The following is a 20,744-nucleotide window of genomic DNA, read 5'->3' as shown; positions in this document are numbered from 1 at the left end:
ATCACGCAGTAAAGATTCAAATGCTACTCAACGTGTCATTACATCAACCATAATGAGCAAGAAAATAAAAAAGATCATTTGATAAGCAAAACAAGTAAGTCATTAAATGTTAGTAGAACAACATTAATTAAAGCATTAAAGAGGCGAGAACAAATAGAGGAACCTAACAATAATTCTCTTTGGGCATTCTCGGGGTAGACTACCATGCAAAGACAAGGTTGTTGTAGATGCACTAAAAACATTAATTGAAATTTTTTTGGCATGACAACACAAGAGTATCACCCAACCAAAGAGATGTTGTTATAAGATGAATTGGTTCTAGAAACCGTCAGCCACATGCCAAACACTATTTGGATATGACTCAAACTAAATTTATGAAAGATTCCTTCAAAAGTTTTCCTCAAATAAGAATTTCTCAAAGATTTTTTGAAATGGAAAAACCTTTTTATATTAAGATTAATCATGTACGCATTACGTGTTGTTGTAGGATGCATATTGAATTTTCCATGCATTATGATATTTTTCATCATATTTGTTCTACTTTGCACACTAACGATGTTTTGCGAGGAATGTAATATACAAGCGCCTCCTAAGTCAGCAAGAGAATTTATTTCAAGTGTGCTATGTAATAGACATGATGGTTGCATTTATTATAAGATGCCTTGTTTGGAAGATTCTTGTGCTATATGTGGTGGCTTGCAACGTTTACCAAGATGCATACATTTGGAGAGCACACATGAAATTGGTACGAAACTATTTTCTTTCGGGAAAATACAAGACAGTCACATATGGAGTTAAAGATGGAAAAGATTTGAAGAGATGTGAGCTAGTGAAAAATGATATATGTGTAGGTCAATTTATGAAAATGTTTCAAGAGAAACTAGTTTATGAGTACATAATTCATACACATAAAGCTCGATGGTTAGATGAGCAATTCAAGTTATGTAAGGACACATTTCCTCTTGGCACCATTGTCTCTATCGTTGATTTCGCTGAAAATTATACACTACAACCTCAAAATGAAGTGCAATCCATGTATTATCACTCTACACAAGTTTCTATTTTTGTACACATAGCATTCATGCATGTAGATGATAGCATAGAGGAGGATAGAAAGGTTGTAAGAGAGTATCACTTCTACATAAGTGATGATCGCACTCATTCATCAGAGTTTGTACAAGGATGCTTTAAAGTTTTCTATGATAGTTTAAGGGAAAGGTACATGTGATACAACTGACACTTAATATGGTTAGATAATTGCACCGCACAATTCAAGAATGCAAAGATGTTTTATTGGTTGACAAGGATGCATGTGACAAGCGGTGTACAACATTTTTGGAATTTCACTAAGGCTGGACATGGTAAGGGAGAGCACGATGGTACAGAAGCATGTGTGAAAAGAGCCCTAGCTAGGGAAGAATTGAAGTACGAAGGTGGTGCTGAGTTGGTAGATGCAGAAACAATTGTGCGATGGTGTAAGTCTACGATGGGTCTAGGCAATCTAAGTACGTCATTGGTTCGTAGATATTTTTGGTTGATCACTGAATCTAACATTGAAAACTATCTAGATTGTTGTACAGTTGCAGGATCGAGTGACATGCACTCATTTATGAGTTCAAATTCAAGTTCACTGGTAATTTATATGAGATAGATGGTATTTTTTCTCTCTTCATGCATGTATTGTTTGTGGGAAGAATGTGAATCACAAGAGTGGGTTGACAAATAGTCTTGTAGACCGTTGGTTCCCATTGATTCATATCAAATTCCCAAAGCACTACAATTGAGCCAGATGGAGACATCAGTGGATTTTGACCATGTATCCGACCTAGTGGATTCAGGTGATTTTTTGAGTTAATTTTTTTGCAAGTATTCTTTTTGGTTCATTTTGTTGTACTTCATACTTTATTTTTGGTATTAATTAACACTTTATAAAATGCAGGTCATGTGTATGCAGTTGTTGCAGAAGAGAGCAATGAAGAAGGAACATATTACTATTTATGTCATTGTGTTGAGCCTAAAAGAAAATTGACAACCACAATCATTAAAGGAGAGGGTATTGAGTACCCAATAGGGTATGTTGTCATGACAGGAACATGGCTTCAGAGATACTCTATCAAGAATTATGATGTTTGGTTGTTCAAGGACTTTGAAACACACAGACATATTCTTCATTTCTCTAACCTTGTTGTTGCAACAAATATTCATTTGATGAAGTATCATGGTAGACCTCATAACAAGATTTTATGGAAAGTTCATGAATTTGACCACAAGGCAATACTTGACATAATACGGGTTAGAGCCGATCCTGAAGGCTCACTTGATTGATTCTACGGTTTAGAGTAGAATGATTTTGAGAATTTTGTATAAATCGTTGACGAATTGTTCTATATTCGTTTTTTGTATATATAAATGCCCATGAGCTGATTTTTACATGTTTAGGGGCATAATTTTGTATATTTAAGTGGCAATGAGCTGATTTGTACATATGTACATGCCAAATTTTGTATATTAAAATGTCGATGAGCTGAATCACACATATTGTAATGCCAAATTTTGTATAAAAGCCCATGAGATGATTTGTATATTAAAATGGCGATGAGCTGAATTGCACATATTGTAATGCCAAATTTTGTATAAAAGCCCATGAGATGATTTGTAAGACAATTTTTTGTATAATCAAATAGCCAAGAGTTGATTTGACCATATTTAGAGGCAAATTTTTGAATAATATGTGACAATGTTTTGTGACTATTTTGTGTGTCAATGTTTTGTGACTATGTTTTGAGTATATGTGATGTGTCCCTAGTCAATCATGAGAATTCTTGATTCTTGTATAATCATGGATAATTATTTGAGTCATTATCGGGTCATAGGGGTCATAGATTGAGACTAGATACAATTTGAGAAAAAATTGTCATTGTTGTCAAAAAAATTGTCAAAAAAGTTGTCAAGCAACTTCTACATTGCGTCGGTAGGGTATGACTCTCGACGTTCTGGTGCTTTCAGATGCACGATAGGGCCATGCCTAGCGTAAACCTGCCCACCTAGATGCACTCGCAATGTCAGTTTGTGCACATGACAAACCGAATTAATTCTAGCCAATCTTGCAACTTTTCCTTGCAAGCAACTGACGGTTTTTGGAGCAGGCGAAAAAATGCTACTAATTGAAAATGGCTTCGAGTCATTGAAAATTGAGATAGGCCATTGTAAAGGAGCCTCACGCGACCCCATTGGAACAAATAGATCGACCGTATGTGTCGTGGATTGGAAGAAATAGTCCGTCAAATTTTGACAATTTTTTGGACTCAGGACACTTGAGAGATCACACTGGTAGGGTATGACTCGCGATGTTTTGGTGCTTTGGGATGCATGAAAGGGCCATACCTAGCGTAAACCTACCCACCCAGACACACTCATGATGTCGGTTTGTACACATGACGAACCAAATCAATTCTAGCCATTCTTGCAACTTTTCCTTGCAAGCAACTAACGGTTTTTGGAGCAGGCGAAAAAAATGCTACTAATTGAAAATGGCTCTGAGTCATTGAAAACCAAGATTGGCCATTGTAAAGGATCCTCACACAACCCCACTAGAACAAACAGATCGATCATATGTGTCGTGGATTGGAAGAAATAGTTCGTCAAATTTTGACAATTTTTTGGACTCGGGGCACTTGAGAGATCGCACTGGTAGGGTATGACTCTCGACATTCTGGTACTTTGGGATGCATGACAGGGCCATTCCTAGCATAAACCTGCCCACCCAGATGTGCTCACGATGTCAATTTGTGCACACGACGAACCGAATCAATTCTAGCCATTCTTGCAACTTTTCCTTGCAAGCAACTGAAGGTTTTTGGAGCAGGCAAAAAAATGCTACTAATTGAAAATGGCTCCGAGTCGTCAAAAATCAAGATAGGCCATTGTAAAGGAGTGTCACGCGACCCCACTAGAACAAACAGATCGATCGTATGTGTCATGGATTGGAAGAAACAGTCCGTCATATTTTGACAATTTTTTGGACTCAGGGCACTTGAGAGATCACACCGGTAGGGTATGACTCTCGATGTTCTGGTGCTTTGGGATGCACAACAGGGCCATGCCTAGCATAAACCTACCCACCTGGATGCACTCGCAATGTCAGTTTGTGCACATGACAAACCGAATCAATTCTAGTCATTCTTGCAACTTTTCCTTGCAAGCAACTGACGGTTTTTGGAGCAGGCGAAAAAATGCTACTAATTGAAAATGGCTTTGAGTCATTGAAAATCGAGATAGGCCATTGTAAAGGAGCCTCATGCGACCCCACTGGAACAAATAGATTGACTGTATGTGTCATGGACTGGAAGAAACAGTCCGTCATATTTTGACAATTTTTTGGACTTAGGGCACTTGAGAGATCACACCAGTAGGGTATGACTCGACATTCTGGTGCTTTGGGATGCACGATAGGGCCATGCCTAGCATAAACCTACCCACCTGGACGCGCTCATGATGTCGGTTTGTGCACATGACGAACATAATTTTACCATTGCGAGCGTGAGGGTGCTCTCGCACCAAACATATTGTTGTTTATATTCATATTGTTAATTACATATGCAAATATTCATTGAAATTTATAAAATGGCAGCCACCAAATACAACAAATACACAATAATGAACCGAATACAAGGAGTTTTGTAGGGTTAATTCAACATTTTAGAAATTTTATCAAATCATATTCCACAATTGCAATGCTTTATATCATATATTTTTGTTGTTTATATTCATATTGTTGATTACATATGCAAATATTCATTTAAATTTATAAAAGGACAACCACAAAATACAACGAATACAAAATAATGAACTCATTACACATTTATTGGATCGAATATTGATATTTATATATATAAAAAAAGGCATGTCTACCAAGTCAATATAAGTATTACAAAAATGTGGCATATGCCATGTCCAAATTGATATACAATAAAAATGTAGAATATATATACATGTATTGGTCATTCTATGACCAAAACTAACTCTATATGATCCTAAACTTGTTGTGGATCATCAAAATCAAGCCTCTTCGGTGCAGTACGCGGCTCTATAGATGGCCGCAAAACCACAATTCAAAAGCCAAGTTAGAATTCTTTTGTAGAAAATAGTTCACAATTAACAACATAACTATGCATTTAACTTTAATTCCTTTGCAATTGAAATATAGATTACCTCATCGGCTGATCCAGGAGCTAATGTCTTCGCTCTCTTCTCCTTGTCACTCTTAGGAGTTTTCTTAAAGACATACTTAAATGGATCCACGTTATGGCCTTACCGCGAAGGAGTCTATTGTAGATCAAATGTATAATTAATACAATGTACTAACATAAATATATCAAAATTACTTAAAAGCTATAATATAGAGAACACTGACGTACCTGTGCCTCAGATGCTTCTCCAATGGACTGAGGATGGCTCACCATTGATGTAGAAATGGTCGCTATTACCTATACAAAAAAGGTACAAATATTAAATACAATTAATATAATGATAAGTATTGAAGGTTGAAAACAATTAATTTTACATATCAAACAAAAGTGTACCGGATCCTGATATGCTTCTCTAGTGCAAGGAGGAGGGTTTTCCATTGACGAAATAGGTATGGATATTTCCTATATGAAAAAATTATAAGATTATAATATATCACAAGTTCACATGTATGCGTGCATATAATCATGAAATCAAGAAAATAAAGTAGAGATACATACCTCCGCCCTCTCTTGATTCGTGGGCAAATCAGGTGCATTCAACATATCCACAAAGCTCAATGGTCATTGTACATGTAAAATAGACAAAAAACACTAATCAATCTACAAACCCCAACTAATACTTGATTTCAACATTTTCAAACAATTGTACATCTAAAAATGTGTTCAATTACCTTCTTCACACATTTTGGTGTCTTCGAGGAATTCTTTTTCTTAGGACGAGCCCTAGATGCAGAGGGGGTGCCCTAAAAATAGAAAATTAACATGAGATATTAGTACAGATAATAAATTAAACATAATTTTAAAAATCTAAAATGAAATGAATTGCATATTCCATCAAAACAATACATAAAAAGAGTTGTACAAAATATGACACCGTATAGCCTTGTAGGCCAAAATCGATCGCCAACAACGTGATGTCATCAATCTAGGACATTTCATCCCCTGTCAACACCTACAAACCAGAAATTGGACCAAGCATTAAAGATAGTTAGTATATCTTGTATTTTTTTGAATTCAAAGTGTACTATTCTATTTTAACATGTTACAAAATTTATACCTCAGGCATCGAAGTTGCAGCTATGGTAACTGGGGGAGGTGTATGGGACACCGCTACTGCATCCTGAAATGCATATTATTTGTCTCAATTTAAATCGATGTATAAATGAAAATTCATTTATGTAATTACAAATTTAAAGTGACTGATAAATAAAATGTTATGAATTCAAATCAACACACCTGTGTTTGTGGCTCATGGGCAAACACCATGTCCATCAACTCATCTGTCAATGTGACATCCTCAACCGTGTGAGCCTGACATCTACAACCACAAATCGTACACAAATGATATGAGTAACCATCTGCACCGGCTGCATCATCTATCCCCGAGCAACTGACACACATATGCTCGATGGGCTCCTTGTCGCCCTCTAATGACTCATCGTTCAATACAATAGGGTGTGCTAATGACGTCCCATGCTGGATGATGACACCAGTCAATGTTGTGGCCGCCTGAAGAGTCTGTAGCTCCATCGACTCTTTCAGCTCTAATGGGACAGCTTGATGCACCTTGGGTTTGGGTGCTAGGGGGCGGCAACTCTCCACAGCTAATCGCCTACAAGCTCCATGTCTATCTTGGGCAGAGCCACCACCTCTACCATGAAACTCTCTCATGTCAAAATAGTTTGGCCGCACATTGAGAACAAACTCACAATATATTTTTCTCAAAAAATATAATTGCACCTCATAATTATTACAAGGTGGATCATCAAAGACCATCCACCACCTCTGCCAAAAAAGATTCTTCATCTGTGCATTGGTACACCAATGTATGAGAAACCTCTTTGCATTAAGAGGTAATGACTGACTAGTTTTGGGATCAACAAAAAGAACACATATTTGTTGTTTAGAAATATTTTTGTTTTTTACTCCATCGTATGATAGCCTATTGGCATAGAATTGACGACACCTATCCCTAAAGCTTCCCCATTTGGTAATTTATGTGGAAATAGCTATGGCACCACTAGCTAATATTTCTAGGCTAGTAGGGAGGGATTGATGATGGTCAAGTTTAGATGTTTTCAATTTTACAATCAGTCTATTGATTTTAGACATATTTTGTCCCAACTGATTAATTAATTCTTCCTGTGTTTCGGCTATGCGGTCAAAAAGAGGAATTGGGGGTTGTTCTTGTGTGTTTTTAGGAGGTGCATTTGGTTGTTCTTGTGGGTTTTCAAGAGGTGCATTTGGTTGTTCTTGCTCTAGATTAGAAGAATCTGGTTTTTGAAACAAAAAATGAAAAAACCTAATCAAAATTAATGAAATTAAATTCAAAATGTAAAACAAATTGCATAAACCAGAAAGAAAGACAAAAATAAAAAAAACTAACCTTGATCCATAGCCTGGAGGACAAATTTAACACCCGGTTCGCGGTTTAGGCGAGAAAATAGGGAAAAAACGAAGTTAAAAATGCGGTTTACGGGTAAATGAGACCCAATTTTTTTTTAAAAACTTTTTTTACCAGGCACCATGTACATTGTTTTATTTGGATTATTAGCGCATACACACTCATTTTCCAATAAGCAGCACATAAGTGCTCATTTTCCTAGGTGTAGCGCGTACGCGCTCATTTTCCTAAAAGCAGCGCGTACGCGCTACCTGTTTTTCCAAGTTTTTTTTGGGTGGTGTCCACTTTTCTGACCACCATCTTTGTGCACACACCCATATGGTCTCCAAGTAATGCTATCCAATGAATCAAGAACCCAACGCCAATACTCCATCTTACCCAGCTTATGCTAAGTAAGGATACTTGCATAAAAATACACATATGATTGCCTCTCTCCATGAACTCTGTGATGGATAGGCTGAGTAATAGCAATGTGCTCCCAGCACCATATTTGTAATAAAGTGCATCTAGTAAACAGACTTGCACTCTCATCATACACCACCTAATGAAGATCATGATATAAATGTGCCAACACACAAACACCTCAAGTATATCGAGTACGATGCTGCATCATACTCAGGAGAATCTCACCCCATCCAACAACAAAACCTCATGATCACCTATCCAGACAAATATATCCTCCAATCAAACCAGCAAGAATCACATGAAGAGTCTCGTAATACATCACCATATCCTCCCATCGGATCTCTCCTCTAGTGATGCTATCACCAGCAGACACGGTTCTGCAAGCCTCTGTCCCAACATGATCCTGAAAATCATACTGCACTAACTCGCCAGTCACTGGGATGTCTAGAATCCTATACACATCCTCGAGTGTCACACTAATCTCACCCGTGGGCAAGTGGAAAGTGTTATGTTCACTATGCCATCTCTCGGCTAACGCCATCAATAATCCTTTATTATGCGTAATCTCAGGCATATACAATAGATGGTGTAAACCACAGGCATCTATATGTCTAACCTCCGCCTATGTCAGCTCTGGCACTAAATGACGTACTGTCGGTAATTTCTCCCGACACTGAAGAACATCAAGTTTCTCCTATTTATCAAATCAATCAATCAATTAATCAACCAATCAAATCAATCAATCAATCAATCAATCAATCAATCAATCAACAAATCAAATCAATCAATCAATCAAACATCAATTAATCAATCAATCAAGTCCCTATTCATTATACATGCGCATCAAACACGTTAAATCTAATCATCAAAGTGATTTTAGCTTTTGCACTTATCAAAAACATCAATTTTAAGCATTTGCGCTATCCTATTGAGCAAAAGTACTAAACTACAACATTTGCGCTATCCTATTGAGCAAAAGTGCTACACAAAATCATATGCACTATCTTTTTATGCAAATACGCTAACTGTACAAACATATGCACTAAACAAAGCAAAAGCGCTAACTTTAGCTACAAAAGCGCAAACAAACAAAGCAAAAGCGCTAATTTATGCATATGCGCTATCATCCTTAACATATGCACTATTCTAAGGAGCATATGTGCTAATCTATGCAAATTTGCTAACCCTAATTGCATATGCACTTAAATCAAAATGCAAATACGCTAACCTAACGCCGAAAAAATGAAAAAAATTCAAAAATTTCAAAAACGCACCTAAAACATGAAAAGTTGCATGATAAATTGAAAACAAAGCTTGGGATAAGATACATATTGGATACCCATACTCGAGAGGTCGCTGATATCGTCGCACACGCTCAAATCGATAGTTCTCCATAGGAATCACCATTTCGCCACCTCACCAAGAATATTTTCTTCACAAGCTGACAAGGATAACAATGAAGTTAAAATTAGCCTTAGTTAATTTTATATTTACAATTTGAAGAGTAATTAATGCTACTCAATGGGGCAATTTAATTTGTTTTTTACAAATTAATTTCATTGACAGAATTTTTATCAATTATGATGAGATCAATCGTTCAAACCAAAGTTTTCAACAATTTCACGATTAATCTCTTGAGGGGGCACACAATCAGGATTTTTAATCTTCGTTAGGCGCATTATCAAGAGACTTGATTTAATCTTTGAAACAATGTTGTCTTGACATTATTTCAAAGAGGGGCAAAATGTATACACATAAAATTGGCTATGAGTGATTAAATAAATATTATATATTTATTTAATATTTATTCTTCTATTAATAGTTAATTTGAAAAGATTAATTTATTTAATTCATTTCGTGTCTTTCTATTAATTAATTTAATTGAAATATTTTATTAATTAATTCATCTATCCTATTCTTCTAATCAAATAATTAAATATCTAATATTTAATTATTCCTTCTAACCAAGTTAATTAAATATCTAATATTTAATTATCTTCTCCAAGCAATTAAATATTCTAATATTTAATGGTTATTCTCCTATCCTATAGTCTCAAATATTAAATAATTTCTTAAATTATTTAATCTTTCTTTTCCAACTCACCCTCCATCTCCACTTCATCTTCCCTTTGCCAACTCATCCAACATGTGGCTAAGAAAATTAATATTTCTTAAATATTAATTCATCATTTATCTTCAACCTCCAAATTTAATGAATATTGTGTACATACACATATTTCATAACCATCTTCTATATTCTCTCCAACACCCCCTACATCTTAGGAAGGACTTGAGTCCACTTGTCCTCTCATGCCTAAATCTTCTCCAACTATCCCTAGATTCTCTCTGTCAGCAACCCAGTCAAAGTGAGATGAGTGACACTTGTCTTCTCCTTCCCCCTTTCTCTCAACCTTCACCTTTGCTCACAACCATCCAAATCTGCATATCTAATCATGACTGTTGATCTAAGCCACATCATCTCATCCTCTCAAAGTCAATAAAATCAAGAGCTTCAGTTGAGAGAGAGTTAGTCTTCAAGTGAGTTTTCAAAGCTAATCATTTGTGAAAACTTATGCATCCGTGAGTTTTAATCTTGAAGCAAATAGCAATAATCATTTAGCATAATCATGTAGTATTTCATATCATATCATAGCATTTGTTAACTATCAATTATCAGTTCATTCTTCATATGCCATCTTGGAAGCTATCAGTGCATTGTCTGAGAACACACCATCTACAACCAGGAACAGTGGAGTTAGGACACAATGAGACATAAACCATGAAGGTAATATTAGTATTTTTATTTCATGTGTATTTCATGTAGTTTCATTGGTTGAGTTTGGATTTCTTGTAGCAATTCCATTTGTATTTTGTGAAACTAACTTGTTGCAGGTAGCATTCTGAGGATGAAATTCAAGTCGACACACCTTCTACTTTTTGAGTATGTTAGAAAGGGGAAGTCCCAAAGTTTGAGACGTCCAAATAAAAGGAATTATAAACTTGAGGGAAATTAAGGTAAAGGGATACTAACAGGGCAAATTTTCAAATCTAATGGATAATAGAAAGTGGGGTTAGAAAGAAGGTATGTAACATGGGGATTTAACCAAAACCCTAAAAAAAGTTGAGAAATTAATCCAAGACTTAGGATTTGGGACATACAAGTTCTCTCTTTCTAAAATTTATTTCCCTAATACCGATAATTTTTTTATTTCCCTAATATAATAGTGATTTGGATGTTCTAAACTCTTTGTTCATTCTCAAGTAGAATTCTTAGTAAGAAATTATCTATGTACCTAACTATCTAGAGATGGTATCTTGTATTCATGGGGGCTTCACTGGTGAGGCAATATTATATCACATGCATTCATATTGGGGGGTTTAATATCTCAAAAAGTAAGCTCAGTATATTGCCTATTTGGTGAAAATAGGGGGTTTTTTAATATGGGCTATGAAAAAATGCAATATATGATCAAAATAGTGGTGTGTTAATTTGGGTTGCGTATTGGGAGGGGGTGACAAAAAAGGATTTTAGGGCAATATTATTTGAAAATAGGGGGATTGTTTAGTATGTCATGAACACATGTGCTATAACCTAGGTTTAATTAGTGAAGCCCCTTTGCTTGTATTAGGGGTGAGTTCTATGCTAGTAAGATATAAAAATTCTATTTGAAAAGAACTATGGAATCTTATATCCCTATCAGTAATAATGCATTTAAATACTCCATATAGTCTAAACAGTTCTTTCAAAAATTAATTTATCTGCTTTATGCAATTTAAACTATAAAAGGATTAAAAATTTGCATGTTTCGTTAGTTTATTTGCTATCACATAGATGTAAAGTTCCTTACCCTATACTTTTGGGGAGGCTAGTGATGAAGTCCATGGATGTTCTTTTACAATTTCAACTTGACATAAGAAATGAACAAGACAATGTTATAGGTGGGATATGCTCTATTTTACTTTTTTGGGTAGGTCATGCATTATCTAACACTCACAAGTACATCCCCATTAAGACCCTTTCCTAATACCAATGCACATAATCATGATCATAGTCATTGAATCATCCAAAGTTGACAACATGATCAACCAACATATTATGAATTCCTTACACTCTAAGTAATAATTATCAAACAATTAAAATAACATCAAAATATATATTTTAAAATGAGTTAAGTATTAAATCACAATTCAAAATCATTAATCAATTAAAAATATCATATAATAATTTCATCTCTTTATATGATCAAATATGTTATTCATCGATGAACTAATAATGAAAGCACTAAAATAAGTTTAAAGTTTTCAAGAGATATCAATTCATCATATACCTAAACAAAATATGTCAGTTTGATATTATTTAAACAATAATAAAAGTTCTTGTCTAATTAGACTTTTATTATTCTTATATCACAATATGTTCCTTCCATAATTCTAATTAGATGAAATAATAATTCAACTTATCTTGTTTGATCAAAATTGGTTTATTATATCAAAACATTATGATAAAAATTTCAAAAAAAAATACTATAACTAAGGTTGTGTTTATGTGTTGCTAGTTTACCTATATTTGAAAAAAAAAATTACATTTAGCAATTTAAATGTAAAAATTAAGAATGTTTAAATTTTATTTAAAAAATGCTAATAAAAATAAGAAGCAAAATTCAAGTTTGGTGTAGTGAGACACTTCAAAAAATTATGTAAGTTATTGGGTCTAGAATTGTGATATATCTTTGTTGAAAATATGTGTTAAAGTTAATTGACCAATACTATTTGCACTTTTGTAAAAAAGTAAATGTTTGAAGGTCAAGTGAAAATAAGCATACTATTAAAAAATAGGCAAAATATAATTATGAATTAGTGCAAATTTTCTAATGTTGAGACATGAAAGGAAATTATAGTATTATAGTAATATAACAATTTATTTGTGCATAACATGATGACAATTATATTAAATATAAATGACACATAAGATTGTTTTCATGCTTGAAATCATCAATCTAATATGCTTAATCAAGAAATAAGGACGATCACGGATCCTTAACTAATTAAAAAAAATCAAACATAAACCAATAGAATAAATGTAAATATGAAAGAATTAGACAATCAAATAATTGAAAAACCCCCTCAATCGCATTGTAGCTTCCATTGTTTTTCTCTGAAATTGTGTGGGTGGCTCTCAGGTATTGCATTCAAATTCATGCATAGATTAGCAATTGCTTTGAAAAGTGTGATCTAGTTTGATGTTGTTTATATAGATTTTCATGAGAAATGGGGAGGGATTTTGAACTCAAGTCCTGACTGAGAGATAACTGATTTAGATTGATCAGTTAATAGAGTTGATTGGTTTGTTAACTCAAATTGATTGAGTAGTCAACTAGATAGATCGGATGGTGGATTGAATAGATTAGCGAGCTGACTAGATAGATGGATTTGATGACTGAATGGATTGGAGAGATAAGTGGATTAATTGATCAGTCAGAAAAAGGCGATTAAGAGTGAAAAAGGGGTGATTGAGGAGTTAACTAATTAGTTAACTGATTTAATCAATCAGTTATAATTTTCAACATGTGTTGTAGGATTTTGAAGTTGAATTTCATTTTCATTTTCAATTTGTATTTGAATTTGGACTTTCGAATGCTAAAGCACATGACATTAACTAAAATTTAGATTTGGTGAAATGTGAATTTGATGATTTGAAAGTAGATGAAATTAATTGAAATCCATATTTGGAGAATTGTGAATTTGAGAGAAATGAAATTAGATGGAATTATTGTTGAAATGTGGCGACTGATCAGCAAAGTATTGTACACTCAGCACATATCCTTGCCGGGGTATTTTTTTGATGAAAACCGACATTGTAATTAAACCCTAAAAAGGTCGACTTTGTTTTTGCCCTAAAAACACATGTTATAAGCGGTTGGGATGCTTAAGGCATTGTAAGGTTGATGTACTATTTTTGTTGGATAATAAGAAAGATTGGACTGCTGTGTATGGTGGATGTAACCCATTTTGGGTGAACCACGCTAAATCTCTGTGTTATCTATGTCCTATTTTATTTCTTTATCTTTTGTATTTAAATATACATATAATTGTTAGTTCATATTTGCTTCGGATCTGCTTGAAACCCTAACAATTGGTATCAGAGCGAGGTTTTTTGTAAATTGGCAGGACTTTCAGATTTGAGTGGGAGCAATGGAGGATTCCAAATTCAAGGTCAAAAAGTTTAATGACCAGAATTATCAGTTATAGAAAATGCAGATGGAGGATTACCTGTATCAAAAGGATTTGTGGCGGCCATTAGAAGGAAAGGCAAAGAAAGTGACCACAATGTCAGATGAAGAATGGGACATTTTAGATAGAAAGGCACTAGGATCCATTCGATTGTGCCTTGCACCGTCTGTAGATTTGATGGTGACATTGGCTAAGCTGTATGAGAAACCCTCGGCTTCGAATAAGGTATTTCTTATGAAGCATTTGTTTAATTTGAAAATGAGTGAGGGAGGATCTATAGCAGAGCACTTAAATGAATTTAATACAATTACTAGTCAATTGTCTTCGGTAAAAATTACCTTTGTAGAAGAAGTTAGGGCTCTCTTGATTTTATGTTCTTTGCCAGAAAGCTGGAATAGCTTGTTATGGCTGTAAGTAACTCTATCTCTGGTAAAAATACTTTGGTATTTGATGATATTGTTGGTGTTATCCTAAGCGAGGAAATGCAAAGGAAAAGCACAGGTGAGACTCTAACATCATCGGGTAGTGTTTTGAATGTGGAGAACAGAGGAAGATCAAAGGAAAGAGGAAAAGGCCCTTAGAATGAGAAGGCACGAGGGAAGTCAAAGAAAGGACGCTCTCAATCTAGAGGAAAGAAAGATTACTGGTACTACGGAAAGCCTAGTCATCTAAAGAAAGACTGTTGGTCTCGGAAAAACAAAGAAGGAGACAAAAATGAAAATGACAGTAAGGAAGATAATATTGCAAGTAATACTTTACAAGATGCTTTAATCTTATGTTTGGATAATGTTAATGATTCCTGGGTAATTGATTCTGGGGCTTCATTTCATGCTACACCCCATAGAAAATATTTTCTAGATTATGTTCAAGGTGATTTTGGACATGTATATTTGGGTGATGATGAGCCCTGTCAAATTGTTGGAAAAGGAAAGATAAAGATCAAGTTGCAGAATGGTAATGACTGGTTTCTACAGGAGGTAAGACATGTTCCTAACTTAAGAAGAAATTTAATTTCTGTAGGGCAACTAGGTAGTGAAGGTTGCATAGTTACCTTCTCAGACAGTATCTGGAAGGTCAATAAAAGATCATTAGTAGTAGCTAAAGGTGCGAAGGTAGGCACATTATATTTGTGTACTGGTAACACTTACTCTACCTTAGCTGCTACAGATAAAGTTACTATCGGGACAATAACAATAGATGTTGCAAGAACATATTCGATAATGTGCCACCATAGGCTTGCGCACATGAGTGAAAAAGGGATGAAAATCCTTCACTCCAAAAATCTATTGCCAAGACTAAAGAAGATTGATTTAGAGTTCTGTAAAAACTATGTTTATGGCAAATAGAGAAGAGTCAGATTTCTCAAGGTTGGGAAAGAGAAGAAGAGTGAGAAGTTAGAGCTTGTGCATTCAGATGTATGGGGACTAGCTCAGGTATCATCTCTTGGTGGCTCTTGTTATTATGTTATTTTTATTGATGACTCAACTAGAAAAACATGGGTATATTTCCTAAAGCAAAAATCAGATGTTTTTGAAACTTTTAAGAAATGGAAAGCTTTGGTTGAGAATGAGACAGGAAAAAGGTTGAAGTGTCTCAAATCGGATAATGGAGGTGAGTATTGCAGCAAAGCATTTGAAGATTACTGCTCCTTAAATGGGATTAGAAAGCAGAAGAAAGTTCCAGGAACTCCACAGGAAAATGGTGTGTCAGAGAGAATGAATAGGACTATCATGGAACGCGCAAGGAGCATGAGATTGCATGCTGGATTGCCCTTACATTTTTGGGCAGATGTTGTACATACTATTGTCTATTTGATAAATAGAGGACCTTCAACCCCTTTGGATGGTGGTATTCCAGAGGAGGCATGGACTGGTAAAAAGGAAAATTATTCTTTTCTGAAAACCTTTGGTTGTGAAGCTTTTGTCCATGTTGATAAAGAAAACAGAACCAAGCTTGATGCTAAATCTCATAAATGTACCTTCATTAGATATGGGATAGATGAATATGGCTATCGGTTATGGGATTTTGAAAATAAGAAAATAACTAGAAGTAGAGATGTTATATTCAATGAGAAGGTTATGTATAAAGAACAGATACAAGAAAAGAAGCATGAACAGGACAAGCAAGAATATGTGGTGTTGGATGAGATTCCTGAAAATGAAATTCCATAGGTACTTGATGCTCAGCAACAACAGAATGTCCCACAAACTCCTGCAAGTGTTAGACATTCTATGAGGTCAAGTAGACCCCCTAAAGTATTTTCTCCTTCTTTGTATTCTATATTATTAACTGATTCTGGTGAACCAGAAGAATATGAAGAAGCAATGCAGGTGGATGCCAAACAATAGTGGGAGCTAGGCATGAAAGAGGAGATGGACTCCTTGATGAAAAATAAGATTTGGGACTTAGTCCCTTTACCTGTAGAAAAAAGAGCCTTGCCTAACAAATGGGTTTATCGGCTGAAGGAGCAGGAAGGAGGTCAGAAAAGATATAAGGCCAGACTTGTGGTAAAAGGTTTTTCACAGAAAAAGGGTATAGATTATGATGAAATATTTTCTCCAGTTATAAAAATGACTTCAATTAGAATTGTACTTAGTCTTGTGGCTGCAGATGATTTACATCTTGAACAATTAGATGTGAAAACAGCTTTTCTCCATGGAGATTTGGAGGAGGAAATTTACATGTTGCAACCACAGGGATATGAGGTCAAAGGTAAGGAGAACTTGGTGTGCAGGTTGAAGAAAAGTTTGTATGGCCTAAAGCAAGCACCCCGACAATGGTATTTAAAATTTGATAGTTTCATGGCTGAACATGATTATCATAGATGTCATTCTGATCATTGTGTATATTTTAAGAGATTTGATAACGGCGGTTATATTATCTTGTTGCTTTATGTTGATGACATGCTTGTTGCTGGGTCTAACATGCAACATATAAATGATCTTAAACATAAATTAGCCAAGTCATTTGCTATGAAGGATTTGGGTGCAGCTAAGCAAATTCTTGGTATGAGGATTACACGAGACAGGAAAAATAGAACCTTGAATCTGTCCCAAAGTGAGTATATAAAGAAGGTGTTGAAAAGATTTAACATGCATGACGCAAAAGCAGTTAGTACACCTTTGGCTAGTCATTTCAAATTGACTAAGGAGATGTGCCCAAAGACACAGGAAGAGGTTAATAAAATGTCTAACATCCCGTATTCATCAGCTGTTGGCAGTCTGATGTATGCAATGGTATGCACAAGGCTAGATATTGCACATGCAGTGGGAGTTGTGAGCAGATTTATGAGTAATCTGGGTATGGAACATTGGAATGTTGTGAAATGGATTCTTCGGTATTTGAAAGGAACTACTACGAAGGCATTATGTTTCAAAGGATCTAATGCTGCTCTAAGTGGATTTGTTGACTCTGATCTAGCAGGTGATATTGATTCATGGAGGAGTACTATAGGGTATGTTTTTACTATAGGGGGAACTATAGTCAGTTGGATTTCTAGGCTGCAAAAGGTTGTTGCACTTTCAACCACTGAAGCTAAGTATGTTGCTTCTACAGAAGCCAGCAAGGAGATGATTTGGTTACAATATTTTCTGGAGGAATTGGGTCAAACATGGGAGGATCGCCCATTGTATACCGATAGCCAGAGTGTCATTCATCTTGTGAAGAACTCTGCTTTTCATTCAAGGACAAAGCACATTCAACTCAGGTACCACTTCATCTGGACTGTTTTGGAGGAGGGTCAGTTATGGCTTGAGAAGATTCACACAAGTGAGAATCCTGTCGATATGTTCACAAAGGAAGTTCCACAGAAGAAGTTGATTTCTTCATCAGTTTCTGTTGGTCTTCTAGATTGATAATTGTGGAATGTATACTAGTCGAGTCCCAATGTTTTTATCCAGCGGATGTTGCATGTACAGTGGTGTCGTGTAGTATCAGTCTCCAAGTGGGAGATTGTTCGGTGTGGAGCTTGATCAGTCTCCAAGTGGGAGATTGTTGAAATGTGATGACTTTGTTTTTTCCGTAAAAATGCATGTTATAAGCAGCTGGGATGCTTAAGGCATTGTAAGGTTGATGTACTATTTTTGCTGGATAATAAGAAAGATTGGACGGCTGTGTATGGTGGACGTAACCCATTTTGGGTGAACCACATTAAATCTCTATGTTATCTGTGTCCTATTTTATTTCTTTATCTTTTGTATTTAAATCTGCATATAATTGTTAGTTCATATTTGCTTCGGATCTGCTTGAAACCCTAACAATTATTTGAAATTCAAATTTGGGGAGTTGGAGTAATAAGTTAATTAATTTAAATGAAATTATTTAAACATTGGAAATGGGATAATAAAGATTATTTCATTAAGGGAATTAATCATAATTAATTAAATAAATAATATTTAATTAATATTTGAGAAAGGGTTTTGATTGATTAATTAATTAAAGAATAGAAATTAGATTTTTCATAGCATTGAATAAGCTGATTGAGTTAGTTTAGAAAAATAATTAGCTTAATTAAATAATTAAAGAATTACTTAATTAATTAGGACGAATAATTAGTGCATGATGAAAAAGACATTTTTCAGTGTCTACATTTGCCCCTCTTTGACACAATGTCAAGACGATGTTGTTTTAAAGAAAATGAAAAATTTATGCCCCGGTGACGCTTATAGTGTAAATATACCCCCTCGGAAAAAGTGGTCAAAACATTACAGATAATAGATTATAGATTGTGATCTAAAATATGATACTACATAATTTATATAGAAACTACTCTCCTCTTGAGTAATGTCCTAAGAATTGATGAATTAATAGTTAATCGGTTGATCAGACAAACTGAATTGACAAATTGAGGAGAGAATGTTTCTCAAAATGTAAATTAAAGGCAATTGGATTTTATGACAAGAGGTTTAGTTGCATTGGGAGTGATATGAACAACTGCAACTATACCATGTGGGATGTGGGGATTTGAAAATCATTTCTATTAATTAGCACACAAAAAATAGGATAATGTACTAAGATTTTTCTCTCAAAATTAGTCTTATTCCATCACTTGGGCTTCTCATGCCAAATGCATCATGGAATCAAGAAGAATCATATTGAAGAAATCTTAAGTAAAATTTGAGAAAAACAACATAACAAGAAATGCTCAACAGGGACAATTCCAAGACAAATTCATAAGGTCAACATAAGGCACACACATGAATAATTCTACATGAAAGAATGTGCTCTCTTGCAAATACTGATTGAGAAAGAAGAGTGGAGGCTCAATAGTTTTTGCCTCTTCCCAACAAAGAAACAAAATAACATCAAAGTCAAGGATCCGCATAACCACCTTATAATAGCATAGTGTCACCACTTTAAGTATTTGCAAGACAACACCCTAACACTTCAAGAGCTATTACCCAAACTCTAGAAATCAACACATGTAGTGCACCATAAGTGTTCTTTCCTAGAAAAATGAGCAGTTCAATTGGTGTGGCCCATATCTTAAACAATTATATTGGTATCACTCACTAGACTCTCCTTCCCTATGAAAGAAGTAGTCTATTGAAGTTTCCCCCACTTGATTAACTTTTTTCATTAGAGTAGGAGTAGTCTAATCAACAACATTAGGAAGGGTCCAACCCATATGTCATCAGTTGGTTTGGAATATATCATAATGTCAAGAAAGATCCTTTCATTAGGTCTCATTAAAACATGTTTATATGGTTTGACTTGAAATTTTTAACCTACAATTTATAGATCTAATGTCATATAATTTCACATGTGATATTTTTTACTTTTTTAGATCATAATTACAACCCAACTCATTTGTTGTAATTTCAACTTTAATTAAAACAAATCAATTAAAAGCTATTAAGTTCATTGCACATGCATAGCAAAGTTGGTAAAGTCATTTGGTCAAAATTGAAACTCTTTATTCATCTATATTGTTGCATAGACAATGACATCTCTTCATTTGTATAATCAATTATAATATTATAAGGGGGCATACAACAACACAAAAAGCCATCCCCCAACTAAATTCAATTGATGAGAATGATAGCAAGCATATTTACTTTAATTAATGTATAATTGTAATTTCATTTTTCTTTCCTTTCTTTCATTATAATGTATTTTTGCCTACAATCCCAAGAACGAAGTTATAAATTAGGGACTTCTCTATTTTCATAAACAAATTAATAAATATATTTAAATGATTCAACTTTAAATCTTTGACCTACAACTTATAAATCTAAAGTATCATTTCACATATAAAATATGGATGAAGATCACTAAGACTTTTTTGCTTTGTTTAGATCACAATTACAACTCAAATGATTCATTGTAATTTCAACTTTAATTAAAATAAAATAAAAAATTCGTTAAGATTCATTGCACATACATAACAAAGTTGGTTAAGTCATTTGGTCAAAATTGAAACCACTTATGCATATATATACTCCCCCTTTTTTATT

Source organism: Cryptomeria japonica, chromosome 6 (genome assembly GCF_030272615.1).
Source record: "Cryptomeria japonica chromosome 6, Sugi_1.0, whole genome shotgun sequence".
NCBI classification, from domain to species: domain Eukaryota; kingdom Viridiplantae; phylum Streptophyta; class Pinopsida; order Cupressales; family Cupressaceae; genus Cryptomeria; species Cryptomeria japonica.
Note: the sequence above shows the minus strand (reverse complement) of the source record.